Source organism: Camelus bactrianus, chromosome 17 (genome assembly GCF_048773025.1).
Source record: "Camelus bactrianus isolate YW-2024 breed Bactrian camel chromosome 17, ASM4877302v1, whole genome shotgun sequence".
Taxonomy (NCBI): domain Eukaryota; kingdom Metazoa; phylum Chordata; class Mammalia; order Artiodactyla; family Camelidae; genus Camelus; species Camelus bactrianus.
The window spans coordinates 16,781,204-16,802,941 of record NC_133555.1 but is presented as its reverse complement, the minus strand read 5'-3'; the positions used below and the strand labels follow the sequence as shown (position 1 = coordinate 16,802,941).

Sequence of the window (21,738 nt, the reverse complement as noted above, 5' to 3'; positions counted from 1 at the left end):
CTCCAAGGCAATCGCTTAGTGTTAACTAAGATCACAGCAAAATAATTTCACAAATACAGGACTTGATCTATTCCAACTACCATATATCAATTAACTAACCTATGAGCTTCGGTTTCCTAATCTCAAGCTTTGTTTTCAACTGGATCAAAGAAAAGACATAGAGATACAGGGAAGCAACTTCTTTTTTATTTAATAGAATATACCAAAATGATCAAAACCTGGTGTCCTCCCTGAATTAAAAAGAAGATGTCTTTAGCTTTACAGGCCATTGTCCTCTGTCCAGCTCTAACTCCCTTTTTCTCAACATGAACATATGTTTCCCTTAAAATTACTTCTTTTTTCCTTCCCTGGTGTTATGCAAGATCCCTGCTTATTTTGGCGATGGAAACAAAATAAGAAGAGCCACCCAGAGTTCCCCATCCCAAAGGGAGGAGCTTCCCAAGAAAAGCAAAGTCTTGCTGTTGTATTTCTTTTCAGCACTGCCGAAGAGCCAGCAGCATTCCTCAGCATGGAAATTCAGGACAGATGAGGGGGCTGCTTCTGGAACACCTATTAGAACCATGAATGGCAGGTGTGGGCAGGGACCATGTACAAGTTCACGTTCACTTAGTGCTTGTAAAAAACAGAAAATGGCAAGAAAAAAAATGAGGCATGAGATGGTTAAGCAGGCCCAACATGCAATGAGAAAAGGGGCTTTTCCAACAAAAAATAAGAGGAAAAGAGATGCCTTTCATTTCAGAGAGAGCCTAGGAAAATCCAAACTCAAAGTGAGAAGGCGAACCTTGCCTTTACTGCTATGCTTGAAACCCTCACTAAAATGTCCCTCCAACCTAGGTGAAAGTTTTAAAAACTAAGGAGGGCCCAGCATGCTTCTACAAGAAAAACAAAGAAAGCCTTGCATATAGGATATTGGTTTCAATGAGGAAGGGCGAACGCCAAAAACAGTCTAAGAATTAAGCGCTCACATAATAGATCACTGTGCGCAAGGCTCTCCTGCAGATGCTGGAGGGAGTGATCTAAGCCTCACACTTGGAAAGGTTGTGTGACTGGAGCCATGATATATAAAGTAAGACCCAAGCGCCAAAGTTCTGATTGAGCCAAGCAAACGCGGCTGTTTTTGTTGGGTGGAAGAGGCACTTTTTTTTTTTTCACCAAGCAAAGAATTACGGTAAACATCTGCTAACCATGACCACAGAAAGGGTGGTTGTTTTCATCCAGGGTCATTTTAAAGGAATCAATGTAATTAATAAAACCACACAGTCATGTATCCAACCTTCCAATAAGGCTGCTTGCTTCTACCCACAGATCTGTTTATTAAAGAACCACTTAATTGAGAAAGTTTCCTCATGTTGCCATTAAGACTTCTTGGGGACCACTGATGTTGGGTAAGAATGTTCTGTCTCAAGGGATACCTGAAAATACAAGTGGACTTCCCTCCTTAGCTCATTTCTGAGGCAGCTATTTTCCAGAGGTTCTCTTACTCTATTGGCAATTCATCTATTATTATAATACATTATATAGGTAACTAAAGCCCAATTTAAAAAAAGAAATTAATATTCTAATGGGTTTACCTCACACATTAAAGTTCTAGAGAACATCTCTCTGTCAAACTATCTCTTTTGAAAAATGACTAAGAATTCCTATAATCCAGAATGATTGGGGTTTTAAAAAATTCCTTATTTGGTTCATTCTTTTGGAAGGAATGGGGAGGTAGGGAAACTGAATTATTCAGGCTGAATGTCACTCAAATCTGTCAAATTCGAGCTCAAAACATCACTTTACCTTTGAACAACCAGCCACAAGCTCTTCCAAAATGAGCATCACCTATAATTATTATTAAATGTTCCCAATTAAAAAAAAATAATCAAATTCATAAAAACTCAATTTCCATTCTGAGTTAAGTTCTGCTTTATTGACAGTGTTACCGGGTCTTCTAGACTTAAAAAAGCTAGTTTTGCATAAACCAGATGTTTTCACTGAATAAAGTTAAAGAACTAATAAGGTTTCCAATTTCTGACCTACGGTCACCTCAATATGAACAGTCAACAAGATACTAAGTTCATTGAATGTAAAAAAGATTTTTCCTTCTTTAGCTTTCTCTGTTTCCTGTGGAACTAGAACACAGCAACTCATAAAGGTCAGATTTCAGTAAGCTTACTGAAAAAATAAATATTAATTTCATCAGCTCCATTTATTCTAAGCGCCGCAATATCGAACAGGGTCCCTGCTGTCGGACCAGCCTAGGAGCCTGGGGTGGGAGGCTGTCAGTGTTTCAACTTTTCCACCAATCAGTCTTCAATAAATACCAATTCAACACCTCCTAGGTGCCAGTTGCTGAGCTCAGCGTGTGTGTGTGTGCATGTGCAAGCACATGTGAGATGTGTGTATAGAGCAGGGAGAATGAAGGGTGAGGTGCTACCTTCTGAATGCTACTGACACCTGATAGAATCTTGGGGGGAAATTGACACAAATTTCAAGGTTCACTGAATTGGGAAGATTATTCCTGTGTTTACTTGTTTGTTCATTTCCCACAAGGCTGTGTTACGTGCTAAGTAAGGAAAGAAGAGAGGCAGAGATAGAGACGGAGTAAGCAAACAAGGTTTTGATACTCCAACTGCCCCTTAAGTGACAGTGAATCATTAAACAAGTATGAGAAAGGATTACAAAAGCCTCATCTTATTTGATAGCCGTCAATGCCTTCAGCGGTGGAAGAGAGTGAGCCTTAATGTAACCCACTAATTCCCCTCCAACACAATCAAGATTCATTTCTACAAGTCAGTCCAGTATCAGAGGCCACTGTGGTCAGAACCAGAATACAACCATGTGTCGCTACACTAAATTATGCTTAAATTAAAATGCAATGCATCCATCATATTTGTATAATAGAGGGATTAAGTCAGCTATAATTTTCAAGCTTTAAAAGAAAATTCCAAGCTTTTAAGTATATTCCTAGTGGAAGATAATGTGGCAAATGTCACAATAAAAAAATAACTTAGGAGGAGGAAATAATTCTTTATTCTTTTAAAATTTTCCTTATAAAATGCATCACTTTAACCTAATGCATTTCAACATACTTATCCCTAAATGTAAATTTGTTTTGATAAAATGAAGAGCCTTTTAATCCAAATTGCACAGTGATGCTTCTACACTGATCTGTTATAACTTAGTAATCAGCGTTAACAGACTGCCTAATTAACCAAGTCATCATTTGCCAAGATCCAAATATGGGATGAATTGTGGGCCAAGGAGAAAATATGATGGACATGAAAATTATTAATTCAGGGAAGCATTAAAAGCATGTGGAGTTAAAGTTCTTTGCTAAATCTTACCATCTTTAGTATCTTTAATTTTTATAATGGAAGGAACATGTGAAAATAAAAAAATACATTCCATCTAGGATACATGGAATTTTTAAATTGCACATTTTAAAATCGACTGGTTATTAGTCATTGATACAATTAAATTAGTTTTTTAAAAGCCTTGGACAACCTACGGGTAAAAATCTTTGACACCCTCTGACAATGAGTAACATCCACCGAGTGCTTACTAGATGCCAGCATTGTATTCAGTGTTTCCTATGGATGGCTGTGTTTTCTTCTACACATGAACGCTAACCCTCAGGAAGGTACTATCTTTATCCTCAGGTATCAGATTCAAAAACTGAAGTTCAGAATATTTTTTGCCCACAAGAATGTATGAATAAACAGATAATATCCAATCCTTCCAAAATTCTTTTGGAAGCATTGTTAAGAATTCTATAATTTAACTCACCAAAATTTTACCCATGGAAGCTTTACCCATTCATTTATTATGTACTCAGAAGGAGAATGGAAAGAGGTAACTTGAAGATGCCACGTGGCTAAGCTGCACAAAAATCTTTCATCACCAGCTAACTGTTCGCCATCACTAATATCACTGATGTGTCCTGAATGACATGTGTATTTTAACTGGGCTAAGGTATTTTATAAGCCAATTTTCCCAGGTAATTCAAATCCAAGTTCAAATGTAGGGTTTAATCCTAGAAGAGGTAGTAAGTCCACCAATCTGATCATTTTTCCTTTGGCCTCCTGTTCATCCTCTGGGATCCCAGTCAGACCTCAGTGCTTCTGGGAGGCCTTCCATCTCCCCCCTCTAGCACCCCCTTCCCCAACCTTGTATACAGAATCTGTCAGTATTCCTGCAGCTTCTCTATCACTGTACTGTAATCGGCCTTTCTGTCTACCTTGCAGAAGTAAGTAGGCTGAAATCAAGGATCTTGTTTTAGGACCTAGAACAGTGACAGATGGACAGAAGGACAGGCGGAAGGACGAGAGCAAAGAATGAACCCCAGGCTCCTTGAGGACAGAGGCATGGTACTATTTTTGAGGCACAAGCCACATCCTCATAATGAATGTCACTGAAGATGTCCAAGTATTAGGCAGACAGTGTCATGGGGAGCATCTCAGATGATACCCAGTCGTGGGTAGCTGGACTGTGTGACATTTAAAGGTTGCTAACAACCCTGCTTATCAAGTACAGTGTTTTAGGACACATATGCTCACCCCACCTCCCTAGAATTCTGCCCCCTTCTTCTGAAACCAGCACCCCTTTCATCCGCTTTCCATTGCCTTGTGCAGGCCAGATGCCATTCACCACTCTTGAGATGGCCACGTGACCCACTCCAGGCCAAGGACACGTTCACACCTCCCGCCACCCAGCCCTGCTCCATCCCCAGGGGCTGTTTCAGTGATTGGCACACGGCACACAAGGGGCCAGTCATAGGACCGGGAAAATCCAAATTCTATGAGGGCTGCTAGAACTTGTAAGAAAAGATTCCTTCCTGTTGGAATCACTACAAAAACAAACTGATGAAAGGTTACCACACCACAACCTGGTAAACACCTATAAGAGTGAATCCGACATAGAGCCGAGCACAGCCAAGAGCCTTAGATCAAGACGTAACAGCGTGATGTGAGCCCCTTCATTCCAGATGTTCCTGAAGCGAGCTCTGTCAGCCAGCTTTTCAGCATCACGAGCGCATTCATTCGTCTTTATGTCTAAGCTGGTCACAAGTCATCCCAGGGACCTAATGAATGGTGACATCAGTATTTTAAGGTGCAGACATATTAAAGATGATCTGCTGTTTGTGTCAACAAGGAGATACTGATACTTCTAACCCCTTATGTAAAAACTGTTTATTTGTTGGTCTTTTGCAACTAGGCTTTATATGTTTTTTCAAGCCTAATATTTTTACTATGTTTTAAAAAACCAACTATTTTTTATGAGGATCAAAGTCCTTAACATACAGCTTACAAATCTAGAATTCTATTGAACAAGCAACCAAAGACCTTCTAACTCTGTTACCCACTGTTACCTCTCAGTACCCAAATCTTCACCCTGGTAAATAAAAAGTCTTCCAGGTGAATGTATCTCAAGACCTAAACAAACATTCTGAACCTGCTGGCCGGGAAAAAACCCGGGGTACAGGACTGCTGCTTTGGGAAGGGGACCCTCTCGCCTGCCACAGTTTTTCACACAGGTGATTGAGCGGAACAAATCAATTGTTGAGTGGTCAGAGGCTAATACGAAATAAAATGAGGGCTGCAGAGATGAGGTTAATTAGAATAATGTACCAGAGAAAAATGACTCAAAGATCTAGAGAAAATGTCTTAACAGGCACGTCCAACTGGAAATCAAAGAATGCCAATTAAGTGGCTGTCCCTGTTCCGAATCACATTGGGACATACTTTTATTTCCCATGGCTCTTGTACTAGCAAAAAGAATGAAAGCATTTGAAAAAGTGTAGTAAGATCAAACAGAGCCTGTGAGATGGCACTGAAGTATAAAGTCACCACACGCAGCGTACAAGCAGCCCCCAGAGCAAAAAACGTATGTTAAAATAAACAATACCTACAAATCCACAGCCTAGGAAGATATTTACCTGGTGAAGACAGCAAGGTGTAGTGGTTAGGAGCCCCAGCACCAGAGAAAGAGTGCCTGGGTTCAAATCTCAGCTCCACTTATGAGCAGAGAAGTCTGAATGAGTCCTTTCACCTCACTGTGCCTCAGTTTCCTCATCTGTAAAATGGACTTTTTAGAATTGTACCTCCCTCATAGTTTTTGTGAGTTAAGACATAAACTCCTAGAAAAGGCAGCTATTCTAGGGCAGACTTTTCACAAACTAGAGTGTTTATTTTAACTGCTACTTTTTGGAATTTCGGAGAACTAGGTTTTTCAAGAGCTTTGAAAATTCTACTTTTATCTCTCATTACTTTTGAAGGGAGAAATGACACACACACATGGATTAGTGATAGCATGAAATGCAAATTCTTCAAGGCATATACATCTATAGAAAGCCAAGAAGGCCTAAGCATAGTTTATGTGAATAGAATTTTAAAGAAATTGTCGTGTTAGGGAAGTGGGCCAGAAGTGGAGGAAGGGATTTATGTCACTGTTAATGCGGGACAGATATGGACAAAGGCAAGGCACAGCCTCTTGTGATAAGAACACCCAGGATAAAAGGCTGACTATGGTCCCTAAGAGTTGGCAATGAGAAAGTCAACCCCCAGCACCTCATAACCAGACTCACCTGGCATTGAGAGATGGTGCACTGAACTGGACAGAGACGGAGCAGCCATATTTCAAACCAGCAGAGGAAAACCCTCAGAACACTCATCTTTCCCGCTGGTGCTCAGGCACCAGGGTTTTCAGAAGATGTCCATGAGGGCTGATCCAGGTGGTCAGGCTTCCCGTGTAAACGACATGAATCAAGTCTCACATCACACGGACCTGTTCTCCCTTTCGTGATGACTGTTTAGTTTTTTAAATGGTGTTTGGAGACAAGGTGTTGCTAGTTATTAGAGATGTAAAAAAGCTGAGTCTTGCCACTCCAAAGGCTGTTGTTATGAGTCCAATAAAAGTTCTAGAATCCTTTGCTTCACTTAATGAAACCTCACTCAATTTTAGCTTTTTAGTTTCTAAAATGGGTATTAGGAACCAAATTTGATGCCCTAAACCTAATGTTACTCATGCTCTTTTATTTTGATAAGCTGTGAGGGTAAAGATTATAAATTAATGAAAATTAATGGCTCTTTTAATTTCTTAGATAACCCCAGTACTTCCATAAATCATTGAAATGAGAGGATGTGACCTGATACATTTCATCTCTTACCACCAAAGCTGTGGGATACAGAGAGAGGTAAGTGCCTCTCCAGGCTTCGGCAGTCACACAGCAAATGCACAATGAACAGCACAGGTCAACGAGGCACATACTAACACAACCATAACAGACCCCCCCTTCCTGAAGCAGGTTAAAGAAATCAGCACTCACAACCAAAGAAATGTACACCAACTCTTTTCAATCTATACAGACCTGAGCTGTCTTTCAAGAAAGAGGCACGTGAATTTTCAGGGCAGATACATTAGGGGTCCTTTTTTTTTTTTTTCAAAATGAGAATTCACAGGAAATTTAAGACATGGTCTGTTGCAAGGCAGGAGATCAAACCAGCTCTGATCAACTTAAGCATGAAACATCTCCCCTAGCCAGGTGGCTTCAGGACAGTGAGGACCCTGAACTCCAAATTTCCAAGGCTTTTTGGATGTGGGTCAGACTCCAAACACTGAGTCATCCCAGCATTTCAGGTTTCTAACTCATATTATCTGAAACAGGTCATTAACATCCAGTAGTCAAAATGTCAACAACAAATGAAAAACAGATCACCCCACTTCTTGCTCATTTTGTGCTTTTTGAAGTTAATTCAGGACATGAAACAAGGCGAATCTAACAGGGAATCAAGCCTCGTTGCCACCTCTCCCACCTTTAAAATGAAGATGGCAATAAAATGCGATGGGAGTTTTGTCAGTGTAGTTCCCAGTACCCTTCTGATGACCCTCACACCAAGTGAGGTAAGTCAGCAGAGAAGCAAACACCACATGACAGCGCTTAGATATATGGAATCCAAAACAATGGCACAAAAGAACTTATTTACAAAACAGAAACAGAAACACAGACATAGAAAACAAACTTCTGGTTACCCAGTGGGGGAGGGGGGAGGGGGATAGATTAAGAGTCTGGAATTTGCAGATACGCACTACTCTATATAAAAGAGAAAAACAACAAAGTCCTACTGTTTAGCCTAGGGAATATATTCAGTAGCTTGTAATAATCTATAATGATAAAGAATATGAAAAACAATATACATAACTGAGTTAATATGCTGTATACCTGAACTAACAACACTGTAAATCAACTATACTTCAATTAACAAAAAGAAAAAAGAAAAACAAAAAACAGCATCATTATTCATTCCAGATCCTATGCAAAGCACTGTACACATAGTATCTCATTTAATCCTTGCAATAACAGTATGAGCTAAGTAGTGCTATTACCCCTGCCCCAGATAAGTAAACTGGCGCCCAGAGAGACAAAGTAGCTTGTCCAAGGACAAAGAGCCAGTGAATGAGAGTGCTGGGATTTGGGCGTGGAATCCAAAGTCCTTAATTAACTTGTACCATCCACAAGCTTTGCTATCTTCATGGGGAAGATGATGTATAATCTTTTCTGGGCAGGTCACACAGAGTATCAAAGACTTGTACAAGGTACAGAGGAAACGTTCCAGAGAAAACCCAAGGGCAGTATTCTCTTCCTATAATAAGGATGATGTGTATAGTTTTACTTCTCACTCTCTCACCCAGACGCAGTCCTCTTAGGTACCATGAAATACAGAAATTCACAGGGAAATCCCCAAACATCCTCTGACTGAGTCAACAAATACTGAATTGCCAGCATGCCTACTGTTCACTGGGCACTGTCGGCCACGAGGAAGCCACACTGAATCAGATAGACCTACCCCTTGCTTATGACCTGGTAAACACATATATTCAGAAAGTGACAGGAGCCACAGTAAATGAAACAGACAAGAGGGTTGGATGGCTAAGAGTGAGAAGGGGGAGCAGGGAAATCAGCTTTAAGGTGAGTGGTCAGGGAAGGTCAAGGAAGAACTTGATAGCTGAACTGAACCAATAAAGGATGAGAAAGGGGAAGCCCCAGGAAGCACAGAAGTTGTTTCAGGCAGAGAAGCCCATGGTCCAGAGGCAAGGAAGATCTAATGGCAGCCTAACACAGTAACCGTGTCTAAATAAAATATTTGAAACCATATAGCAAAAATTTACTTTCCAAGAGTCTCTTGAAAACGCAAGATCTTCAAGCCACTATTTCTACAGAGTCAATTGCTCAACAGACAGCCATGGTCAAGTGGTTGCCAAGGCTTCTCAATCTACGGGACGCATGGCCAACTGGGCTGTCCACGAGCACTGCTGACAGTCTCAGCCATGGGCACGCGGCAGCTTGTGTGTGCAGACACACTGCTCTCTGAGGGCCATTCCCCAAGAAGATGTGTGGGGACCAGAGGCTGCTTTGCAGACTCAGCACAGAGAGAGGGACCGGGACGAGGAAGGGCAAGACTGACATCGCGGAGCATCAGCCTGCACGAGTGAAACCCTACTGAGTTTCAGATTATCATCAGCGATACCAACCTGAAAGCAGTTAGCGAATTCTGCTTGCTAGGCAGGCCCATTGTCTGAGTAAGTGAAAAACGGACTAAAAAAAGAACTGCACACCTCTCGGGGGAAACTGTCAAAACGGGACCCAGAGATCTAAGTTCTGTTAGCAGGGCTGTCCAGTTGTAGGTGTGGCTGCAATGTCCTTGAAGATGGGCATCAAAGCCACCTTTACTTAAACATCCAACAGAATCCCAGGTGAGCAGCAATGGAATCTGAAATCTACAGCATCCAATGAACTGGCCAGAGGATGGTAAAAAGTCCTCAAAGACAGGGATTTCCACCGCATCACCGGGGATGCACAGCATAAGGCTGGTATTTATGGCCTACCGGGATCTGTGCTAAGCTTTATACAAACATTATCTCAGTAATTCTTTATAGGAATCAAGCTCCTATTTTGATCCCCATTTCCCAGATGAAGAGGCCGTAGCCCAGAAAAGTTCAGAAACTTGCCTAGGGTCACTTGGCCAAGTAAGTGGAAAAGGCAGGATTTGAACCTAGGCTGATGTAACTTTAATGCAGACACTGCTACCCCATATCGAGGCATTTAGTAAATGTCTGCCAGTGCATCAGCTACCTTGTCTCCTGGGCATCTATCACAGGCTGGTACAGAGACTATTTAATGAAGGATCACTCTGGGAGGTGGAAATTTTCACAAGAATAATGTACAGGCCAGTCTGGAATACAGAAACTGGACAGGAGTGACTCACTTGTCTCCCCCTCCTCCAGGGTAAGCTCTCAGCAGAGATATGGGGAGCAGCGAATTGGAGATGCAGAGTAGACAGCACTGTCCAGTCTATGAAGGACAGTACAGAGCCTTCAGTGATGTCCTCAGCACAGAGTGTGAGGAACAGAAGTGGGTGCGAGCCTGCTTGTCCTAGGACCTCACAGCGGTACTCAGGCTTTAACAGAATCTTCCATTCAGAGGAGAGAAAAATCCACCAGAAAATTCCAGAGTTTAAATTTTGGTTGATAACGCTCTTGAGAAAGAAATTTATTTCTCAGATTCGCCATGGCACTTTTAGTAAGAATACCGTGGTCCTAAAATATTTACTGAGATATGTATCTCTGCTGAGAATTGAATAAGTTGAAATTCGAACATGTAAAATTCAAGTATCATATTATACACTAACAAGCCAATAGAAGCCAGAAGGCATTCATTCAAAATAAATAAAAATTAGACATGTAAGGAAAACTGATAGCCTGATTTTATATAAGCAATCACAATTGTTGCTCAATAACCATACACCTTTTTCTCATTACTACTAGAACCTGGAATTTTCTGGGATGTCAAATTTCTCAAGTCTAAGGATCCATTTCTCAGATAGCCTTATGTTAGGGGTGGCTAAAAAGATATAAGTAGAAGTCACTGAGTAAGACTTCAGGAAAAGTTCCTTAGAGAAGCCTTCCTCAGCTGGAAGGACAACTCTTTTTGTTCCCTGTACTTTTGCCTCTTCCTTTCAGGATGCAGATGCAATGGCTGGAGATCCAGCAGCTATAATGTAACCTTGAAAAGGAAGCAACACGTGAACAGGCAGGCAGGGCATTAAGACAGAAAAGCACAAATTGCTCTTCCCCATACATCTCTCATGAGAGAGAAAACACAACTGACTTTTTAAAAAACTCTGTTAGTAGAAAATAATTCTTAAATGATATAATGACATGAAAACATATCTAAAGAGTATCCTAACTAGTTTTTGATCAGGGGAAAAAAAAAAACAAGAAAATTCATGAATTAGGGTTCTGATTACCCCTTTATTCACCAAGCTATTTGTTTAAGTATGACTTTCCTTTGTAATTAGTTCCACTAGTCCAGGGAAGTGTATTTGCTGAACCTGTCTCTATGTTTTGACATGCAAGACTTGTGAAATTCAAACACACTTGTAGACATCCAAAGCATTATTATTTATTAAGGCCTGTTTTTAAAGATGGAAGATCTTAAAACAGTCTCGGACTCTGATGATTAAAGGAAACTTAATAGTTCTTCATTGGCATTTGATCTTTAGCCTGCCATAATCTATCCGCTTAGCCCTTCATCCACAGTTGATACTAAAAAGACTTATTTCAATGGCTTGCCCATCATTTGTAAAACAGAAGGAACGTAGAGACAACCACATGACTTAGAAAATAAAAGAGCTTCCCCACACTCATTTAGCTCATGAAAGCCCAATGTGATTAAAAAGGTGAAGGAGGTATACTCCACGAGGTGAACCAGAATGACTGTGCAGAGCACCCATTACATTTGGAGGGAGTTTCGAAATTTGCAAAGCGCTTTCGCATACATCAGATCTTGTTTAATCCTTACAGCGCTACCCTATGACTACAGCAGTAGTAAGGGCAGGAATTGTAAAATTCCTGTTTCTTCCTGATAAGGGGTTTGGCTCAAGATCTGAGGGAATGGTACCCTGATTACAAGTCATACGTCTCCGTTTGCTGCGTTAGACTGGGGGGTCCACAAACTACTGGGGCCTTCAGGCCAAATAAGGCCCATGAACTGTTTTTGCAAATAAAGTTTTATCAGGATGCAGTCATGCCCATTTGTTTACCTAATGTCTATGGCTACTTTTGCGCCACATCAGCAGAGCTGACTGAGTTACACAAGAGAATCTATGGCCCATGAGGTTGACAATATTTACCATCTGGCCCTTTAGAGGCAAAATTTGCCAACCCTGCACCAGATCACCCTTTCACAGATATAACCCAAGTTATGAGTCCTACTCTTGAAAGCCATAAAGTTATCACAGAGGGCAATAAACCTATTCCAGCCAGCTTTGGAATTCACGCCTGATAATGGGGCATTCTATTATCTTCCGAGGGATTACTCCGTCCACTGCTGTGGCACCTGCAAAGGTGGATGGCAATTTTTAAGTGGTACACAGTGTGAGTGTTGTTTGTCACTTACCCTGAACTTTTAACGTGTCTCACAGCCATAAAAAGCCTGGGGGGTCACTGGTTGGGGGCGTGCATAATGCCACAGGACTGCAACACACAGAGGGACGCTGAAAGCAAAAAGAACAGAAGAGGTTAAGCAGAGGGGCAAACTATGACACTGCAAAAGTGACACATTCACCACATAAGCCTTAGGTATTCCTTGTTGATACACTACTTTTACATTCAATAAATAATCATGTATCTAAGCATCTCTTTTGTTCTTTTCCTTCTAGAATCAGCAATCCATCTAGCTCAAAATCCGAGTTCAGCATTACAGAATTATAGTAGAAGGATGTGAAATGTTACAGAGCCAAGGAAAAGTGACACTCGTCAAGGCATGATCATTCACTTAGGGGAGTGTGCTTCCTTTAACTTGCAACATTTCTAATTTTTTGGATAATATCTTATAATTACAACGTTATCTCATCCTGAGAAATAAGCGTATAATGACCCATGAATCTAAATGATGACTTTCCTTTGGGTTTTGGTCATTAGTCACTCTCAGTGCATCCAGTAGAAGTGACCTGACCAAACATGTGTGCATGCACATGGACACAAGCACCTTATTTTAAAAAAACAAACAAAAAAAACATAAGCTATCTCCTTTGCCAGCCAAATACAAAATCTTATTTGTCACAGGTTACCTGCTTGTCCCAGAAGGAGGCTGTGACACAGCCCTCTCATGCAAACAGTTGGTGTTCTGTACTCGTATGTGCTGAGGCTGCGAGTTTCCGTAGCTTAGTTGGGTTATTAGTAGAGTATTTACCAAATCCAATTCCAAGTAAGTTGATGTTGCTGACACATAAGCCAGCTCATCCCCAAGCAGTTTCAGAAAGTTCTGGTGAATAGCAGTCAGTACAAGGTTTTGCATGGCAGACCTTTTCTGCTTAGATCCTTGAGGTAACAATGCCACCTGTACAGCCCTCAAGACAACAAAGGGGATCCTCTGTAAGATGGGGAAATGGAACTACAGTAGGAGCAGAAAGCATGAACTCTTCCCCGTGTGTGTGTGTGCGCGCACGCGTGTGTTGTTCCCTTTCAACAGTAAACTCAGACAAAACTCTGCTAATGTATGTGTCTTCTAATCTTATCAGACAGAGAAGTTGAAACTGAAAAGGAGATGTATGAAGTTTTATGATTTGAATAGTCGTGTATCTCCGGAAACGATGTGGGCTGTCTGTCTACTGGGGCTCAGAAGTGAGTTAAGCGGTGATGCTCCCAGTGGGTACCTTTTTTTGATAAGAGATGAACTTCGTCCAGATTGGTTCACACTAGGTTTTCTAGGTATCAGTTATCTGAGTGTAAACTGGCAAATATATTACAGCTTAAGAATCTTCTCTCTTATGTGAGTTTAACGTGCTGTGTTAGCATTATTCCTATTCAACAAGGCAGCTTCACAGCACGATAAGAATGCATCAAAAATATTTTTCAAGATAATTTCAGTTGGCAAAGTTCAAGCTTAATTGGTGAACTCACTAATGAGCAACTGCCACCACAAGAAAGAGGACCATTGTCCTGGACTTATCAGAGCAATGAGATAACGAAGTTAATTATATTGTTTCCAATGGATTTACACTGGCTTCCTTGCAGAGTCTAGATCTTCCAAACATTCATTCTGACACTCCATGTGTTTGCTCCTCTTAAAAACCTATCAGCTGCGGGCTCCTCCAGGAAAAGTCGGCAGATCACAGCCATAACATCAGGGCGAAGCAGTTGGAAAACTTTTCCACCCTTTATTATCTACTTGTAAAATGTTATAAGCCTGTAAACTAGTTAATTTATGAGCCGTGTTAATAATTTGTTCACACTTGATCGCAGGTTTCGCAAACACGGTTTCCGGGGATGTGGGAGGATAATTTGTAGGTCCGGCTTCTCTCCTATGGGGACACTAACTAATTTGACACAGTAACATGACATTGATGGTGGGGCACACTAATGACCATACTCCAGGACGTGGCTGTCAGCCTGTCGTTCCAGTGAGAAGCCGGTTTGCTCTCGCTGCCGCTCAGTGCACGATGCTCAACTAATTATTCAGACGGCGACATTAATGAGAACCCTCGTGTTTATTCTCAACATACTACCCAGCGCTTAGCTTCCATTTGTCTGATATAGTCAGTGATTAGAATGGGTTTCATGAATAGTAAATCTGAACTCCAACAGAACAAAGGAGTGCCCGAGAAAAATAAGGAACAGCTGATTGGAAAACTACCCTTGTCAACTCAACTTATTTTCGGCCTCAAATTCCGTCAAGGACAAAGTGACAGGTAGCAGGAAATGCCAGGAGTACCAAGAAAACTGAAAGGAATATTTTTAATCATGTATGTCCATGTGCAATCCTGAGTCTTGACCACAATATCGTCATGAAAAACTTCTATCTCAAATAGGCTTCACTAACTTTATGATACTGAATAAATTTTTTTTTAAGTTTTCCATGGAATGATCTAAAGGTTTGCTTGCTCTAGTGTGCCTTTTCAAACTTACAAAACTTTGATCTTTGATGAAATTATCTCAAATATTATCTTCACAAACATTGCTAAATACAATTGTGTTTTTTTCCAAATCTCTTGTAAACCTGTACTAAGGAGGGTTTTTTTAAAAGTGGTCTTTAATATCCTCTTATACATCTTGTTTCTAGTCTCCTAAACCTTGCAATCAAGTTCTTTCTACTTTAAACTTCTATTTTGGTATGAGAAATTTTGTCCTGCATTTTATAGTGATTATAATCCTAAAATATTCATATAATCATAATTTAAGATGAATAACTCAAAAAAAGGTATGTTTAGATCCACAAGAGGTATTAAAAAATTAAAAATGGTCATGATGTAGGTCATTATAAAATGTGCACTTTGAATTAAATATCAATGGAAGCACTTCAACAAATGTCCTATCTGCCCGCATGGATAAGGAATTCCACTCAATATTGTGTATGGCTTCTGCTTTTATAAAATAGCAAAATAAGTAGGAGTCCACATAGACCACTTAGGGAATGAAGAAGTCACTATATGCAACATGTCTTAACTATGCACCACTAAACCTAACTGTATGATAGATCTGTGATTTTAGAATGCCAAAATAAGTAAATGGCACACAACATGGGGGAAGAAGATTCAGGTTTCAGGCTAATTTTTAAAATATATATTAAACAAGTATACAGATGAATTTTCCTCAACCATTACTGTCTCTGAAAGCTATTTACATGGGTACCTGTTAAAGATAGGTTCTCGGATTATTGGCATCCCTGTGCAGTTTCTGTCTGGTTAGCATTTGTCCTCCACAATAATCCGAGAAAATGTGGTGAGTCTGCAGAAGACATTAGCTAGATGTTCCTCAAACTCACTCCTTCTTCTTCAGCATACAGCTGGGATGTGTTTCCCAGCCTCCCTTGAAGTTAGGTGGGGCCTTGCAGCTGCGTTCTGGCCAAATAGATGGACGTGTGTATGTTACTTTCATTCTGACCCTGAAGCCTCCTGAACCATCCCTAACATCCTCTCTCTTCCCTTGGTTGTGGGCCCAGAATTCTAGGGAAGAACCCCTGGTCCTGCAGATGGTGGAGACACTGAGTAGAAGGAGCCTGAAACACCATGTGGAGCAGAGCCAAGACATCTATTCCCTATTGGCCATGACACTATGAGGTATCTAACAAACACACTGCACTCAGTGAATCTTCTGAGACTGCAGGATATTTGGTACAACTGCCAGTATCTCTTACCTGAACACACACAGACCTTTCTAATTCCTCCCTGCCTCCAAAGTTATACTCGAATGTCGGGAACGCCATACATTAATGTGTAAATTTGGAAAAATTCTCAGAGATATATTATAATTGTGATTATCTGCTCCTCTAATTAAGCTAAGGGCAGAAAAGGGAAAGGGGAGAGACAGCTAATGTAGTCCCAAAACATGTTAGGTATATCTTTCCTTACTTCATCTTCATGTGGCCCTGGGAGGAGGCCTGATACCCAGGACAAGAATACTGAGCCTCTAAGAAGTGAAATATGAGCAAACGTCAGGGAATGTACATCCGGTAGACATTTTCTTAGTTGAATGCTCCTTGGCTTTCAATATCCAAATTTTATAGAAAATGCCTATTTTCAAATCAAACAATTTTGGTGGTTGCTTATAAAAAAAAAGTCCATGATGTGTTCTAAAATTTAATACAACACTCTCAATTAAAAGTGTAAGGATAAAGTGTCAAGTTACAAATCAACTGGCAGGGTGTCAAACTTCTGTGGAGGTTTTGAAAAGCCAGCAACAAAGGGGATGTGTCTCAGGTGCTTTTGGTAAAAAAAAAAAAAAAAAAAAACCTCAAAAAACAAATGCACATTGAGACCATATTAATTGTTGAGAAATCAATATTTCAGACATTTTTACATTCTTAATGTCATGGTTGTTGACCATATATAAGGCCTTTTACTATACTTTGGTCATATTTTAGAATGAGGGTTGGCAACATTTTTCTGTAAATGGCCAGACAATGAATATTTTACACTCTGCAGTTTTTGCAGCCCTGAGTTCCTCAGGGCACCCACTTCACTCTGCCATTGTCGTAGGAAAGCACACGAAGTGGTAAGTAAACAAATGGGTGTTGTGTTTGGATAACGCTTTAGTTACAAAAATAGGCGGTGGGCCAGATCTGGCCCCAAGGCCAAAAGTTGCCAACTTTTTTTTTTTTAATTTCATGCTCCTCCCCTTCCTCCTTTTTGGAGTATAAATGACTTATTATATTAAGTTTCAGGTGTATAACATAGTGATTCAATATTTTTATACATTGAAAAATGATCACTAACATACTTTGCCAACCTCTGTCTCAGAAAACTGACTGAGGTTTTGCATCTTGACTCGTAACACATTATGGTTTCTGACACGTAAAATAATGGGAAATAGACTCTGGTCAGTATTTTCACCCAGGATATCTGAGTGCCAGGAATGGATTACTGATGTTCTTGGGAGTAGCCTTAACTTGCCTAAGGTTCAGTAGGTAGCCAGTTGACAACACTCAGTTTCCATCTGAGGTCTAGTCCCACTGTCCCGTTCTTCCCCCAAAAGTCATGCCATTTATCAAAAGGCTCCTGGGCCCACACAAAGCATTCACAGGCATTCCATGCCACTATGAACAAAAACCCAAGTACTGCTGCTACAGAGAGAAAGAGTTGATGGTTTTTCTCAGCCAGCACAAGGAAGTCCCCGCCTTAAGATAACATAGATAACAATTACCTTCAAGTGACCATATATTAAGGACTTCTTAAAAAAAAAAACAACCCCAAATAAATAATTTGTAGATTTAAAATGTCACCAGAGGAATATGTGCTGAGAGCAAGAAATTACTACCTCCAGAAGTTTCAGAATCAGGCACAAAGTCTCCCCAAATTAGAACCAGTTTTCTTGGATTTGGAGGATGTTCTTTATTAACCAATTTCAGAGTAGCAGCCATGTGTCCAATGATAGAATATGCCAGAAGAAATGTATCAAATATATTCTCCCAAGAACATAAAGTTGGTATAGTAAGGTTTTACTTCACTTTTTTTGGGGGGGGGGGGATGGCAAAGTTCAGAGACAGAGAAATGCTTTTTAAAAAAAAAAATCAGTTCCTCATAATGTCTTATTATAACAGTGAAGGATACAAGACGGTTTGAGACATAAAATGGATAAATTATATGAATCTGTTTTACCTAAAATGTCAATCACAACAGAACAAAAGCAAGTAAGTGATAGTCCAGTCTGACAAAAGACTATTTTGGAGCTATTAAAAAGAATTCTTGGAAGAGGGAAATACATGCAGACACGAAATAAGCACGATTAGAGAAACTGTAACTGGAGAACAGCTCAACTGTATAAACGCATGCATCAAAAAGAACAGAAAAAATAAAACTAAATTAATGGAGTCTGCTTTGGAGGGGATGGGATTAGGTGCTATTTTTCTTTAGAATTTGTTATAGTTTTGATTTTCGAAAACAAAACAATTTCTAAAATACTGGTTATAGAACCTGAAAAAGCTATCTGAATTTCAACAACAAGAAGAAATGTGTTGTACATTTATTTATGCGCATTTATTAAGGGCTTTTGATTGCCTCTTTTTCAGACCAGAAGTATCTTGAGAGCAGAGATTCGTGTCATCTCTCATGTCCCAAACATAGTGCTTACACATCTCATGTACCCAATTAACATTCCTGGAACCAACTGAATAGTCCACCTTACTTTTTAAAACTCTTCTTAATGAGATTCTATAAATAAATTAAATTGTTATACTTGAAGCCTTTTAAAAAAAATGAAATCATTTTGTTGAAAGGGCTTGTTTACTGGCAGATTGTAGCTGGAAAGAAATTTTGCCTGATGCAAAACTGTACTTCCTTTCCTCTTTCCTTTTCCCATGATGGCACACAATAACTTTGTCTTTCAATAATTTAAAGGAATTCTGAGTCATTTGCTCATTAAAAACAAAATACATCTTGATCACAAAGCCTGGCATTTCATAAATATTTACCCCAAATGTATGACCTGCTCTGAAGCCGGGATGTTAAGTGCCTGATTGACAAGTAACTCAAGTAACTTCTGAGCAGACGGAGGGAGGAGACCTCCGGGGTCAGTGAGGAGAAGCGCGTCATGCTGTTTCCACACTCACTCTCTCCTGCCGAGGCTCTCTCTCAACAGCCAAAAAACACACGACAAAAGCAATCACCATTCATCACCGTTTTCTCTCTCTCCATCAGTCTCTCTGTACATACCACACATGCATGCTCACTCATCCTGCACTCACTCCCCCTTTGCATACTTTCAATGGCTCCCCAGTACTCTTAGGGACAGAGTTGAAAACCCTGCCCTTGGCCCTTGTAAGACCCTCCTGATCTGGCCTCTGTAGGTCTCTCCAGCCTCGGGCTCAATCACACATGTCCACTGGCCCTGCACAGTTTCTCATGGAGCCTGTTCTGAGCTGTGAGGATAAGGAAGGGAGTCTGAGGACCAGATGAAGATTCCAGCTCTTTCCTTGAGGACCACCATGGTCAGAAGACAGCGGGGGGAAGTAACATATCATATCAAAGCAAAACAAAACAAAATACACATCATATTATATACTTCCCCCCACTTCATGTATCATGAAAAACTTCCCGTAACAACTCCTGGATAAAAATAACCTAAGGTGAGGACACAAAACTAAAGTCTTAAAAGCAACTTCAGTTTTCTCCTTAAGACAGAACAATTTGCCCACAAGTCCCAGCAGACTCCTAAGAACAGCAAGTGTGAAGGGTTTTGTTAGTACTCACCACCAGGGAATGCTTTTCTCCAAACGTGTCAACTCCAGGAGGAGCAGGCAAAGATGGGGCCAATGGCAGAACACACACAGATCCCGCCCTGGGAAAGCCAACCTCTGTGTCGTCAGACTAACCCTCAGGGTAGAACACTGCATCTTAGGTAAAATGAACACAAGTTACAGCTGGCTTGTCAACAAATTGCTCTGCCCAATCCCAGAGGAAGATGGGCTTCGAGTTGGGAATGAAATAAAAGACCTTCCTCATGACATGCAAAAATCAAGGGCCTCTGAGGGCTACCGCTCTTGGTGATCTCTGGGAGAAGAAGGATGTTTATGGATGAGGAGGCTACAAAATTGGAGGTGCTGGGCCGCACTGTGATCAAACCTCAGTGGCCAAAACCAAAGGAACACATGGTTTGAGGAACATGTAGTCTCCTCTCTCCTGACACCATGGTAACTCATTCCATCTCATTTTCTTCTTCCAAGACACACAGTAAGATTATCTTGCCCTATTTTCCTGGTTTTCAGGTTGGGACCATGTGTCTGATGTCTGGTCAATGGGATGTGAGCAAAAGCAAAGTGTATCTGACACTTCGTAGACTGACCAAAAAAAAAAAAAAAAAAAAAAATCAACTGTGTTCCCTGTTCCTCTTCCCCCGAGACGGTGCAGACCCCATGTTCTGTGGCAAAGACAGGATGGAGGAGTTTCTGTGGGCCCACAGTGACATGAAAGGCACATGACATACATTCTCATTATGTTAAGCTACTGAAGTTTGTAGGCTGTTAGTCACAGCAGCTAGCACAACACATCCTGACTCACATACTTTACACATTAAAGCCTTCATTAGGGTTTCCTCAAACACATACTTATTTCTGGCTTTGTCTTCACCATGAGACCATGTCCTACTATTCTGAGTACCTCCCTTTTAGAAAAGACCTACCACCATGTCTTCCAATAATTTGGTCATTGATAGAGTGACAAATAACCAGTCAAGAGGGAAAGCTTTCACTTGACAGTTAACTTTGTTTGAAGCTGAGGAGAGCTCAGAATTGACACAAACGAGGTCTCTGCCCTCAGGAGGCCTACAGTCTACCAGAAAACACCAACACCAGAATGTGGGAAAGATTAAGACACAGACCTGAACTGAGCACAAGAAGTCAAGAAAAGCTGAATGGAAGAAATGCTGTGGAAGCCTAAAACATTAAAGGTGAGCAGGACTTAGCCAGGGAGATGGGGCTAGGTGAGACAGGCGGATGGGCAAGGCAAGGGGCCTCTTGGTCAAAACAGGTATGAGCACGTACAAATATTGGGCCTGAAAATGACCCGTCTTCTGCCTTCTATGATGACTTGAAAAACATGGAAGTACCAGGACTTCCAAACCAAAAAATGGGCCAGATATATTGAGTAATACGGAAATAAAGGAATGCCGTGACCTTCTGCTGTGTCTCAATGGTGTAACTTAAGACAAAACACTGTTTTTCTACCACTGACAGGGAGAAAGGTGTGGGTTATTCACACTAAAATTGCTTTTTCTAAATTATCTGCAAAAATAATAGTGGGAGAAACGAGGCAGCCTCAGTTCACAGACCACAGCACTGTTCCTTCTTAAAAAATCATCTGCCTCCTCCTTTATAAATATCATCATTATCCCTCAGACAAAGTGGGTTTTGTTTATTCTTTAAATCCATAAACCCATGAGGAAAGAGCACTTAGAACGGGGGTCAAGAGACCCAGGTCCTCATCAGCACGAGATCATCACAGAGCTGTAGCCCTTACCCAGGTCCCCTCACGTGGAGAATGAGAACGGTGAGTCTGGAGAGCTGGAGAGTCCTTTCCGACACTAAAATCTTATAAAGGGGTTTTCAAACACGTGCTCATCAAAATCACCCAGAAGGCTCGTTAAAACAGGACTACTGGGCCCTAACACCAGAGTTTCTGATTCACTAAGGCTGTGGTAAGGCCAGAGAATTTACACTTCCGTCCCCAGGTGATGCTGCAGGTTGAGCCACCACGGTTGGAGGAC

The 21,738-nt window shown here is 40.8% G+C and overlaps 1 protein-coding gene across 7 annotated transcripts in view; it reads right to left on the bottom strand.

Annotated features, from left to right (window-relative positions):
- The window catches only part of FOXP1 (forkhead box P1), a 549,916-nt gene that overhangs the window by 352,990 nt on the left and 175,188 nt on the right, over window positions 1-21,738 (bottom strand). For all 7 annotated transcript variants that reach the window (XM_074344467.1, XM_010970600.3, XM_074344464.1 and 4 more), the window contains one exon: window positions 12,440-12,536. The gene's annotated coding sequence lies outside the window, so the exon portion shown is untranslated. The remainder of the gene's footprint in view (window positions 1-12,439; window positions 12,537-21,738) is intronic.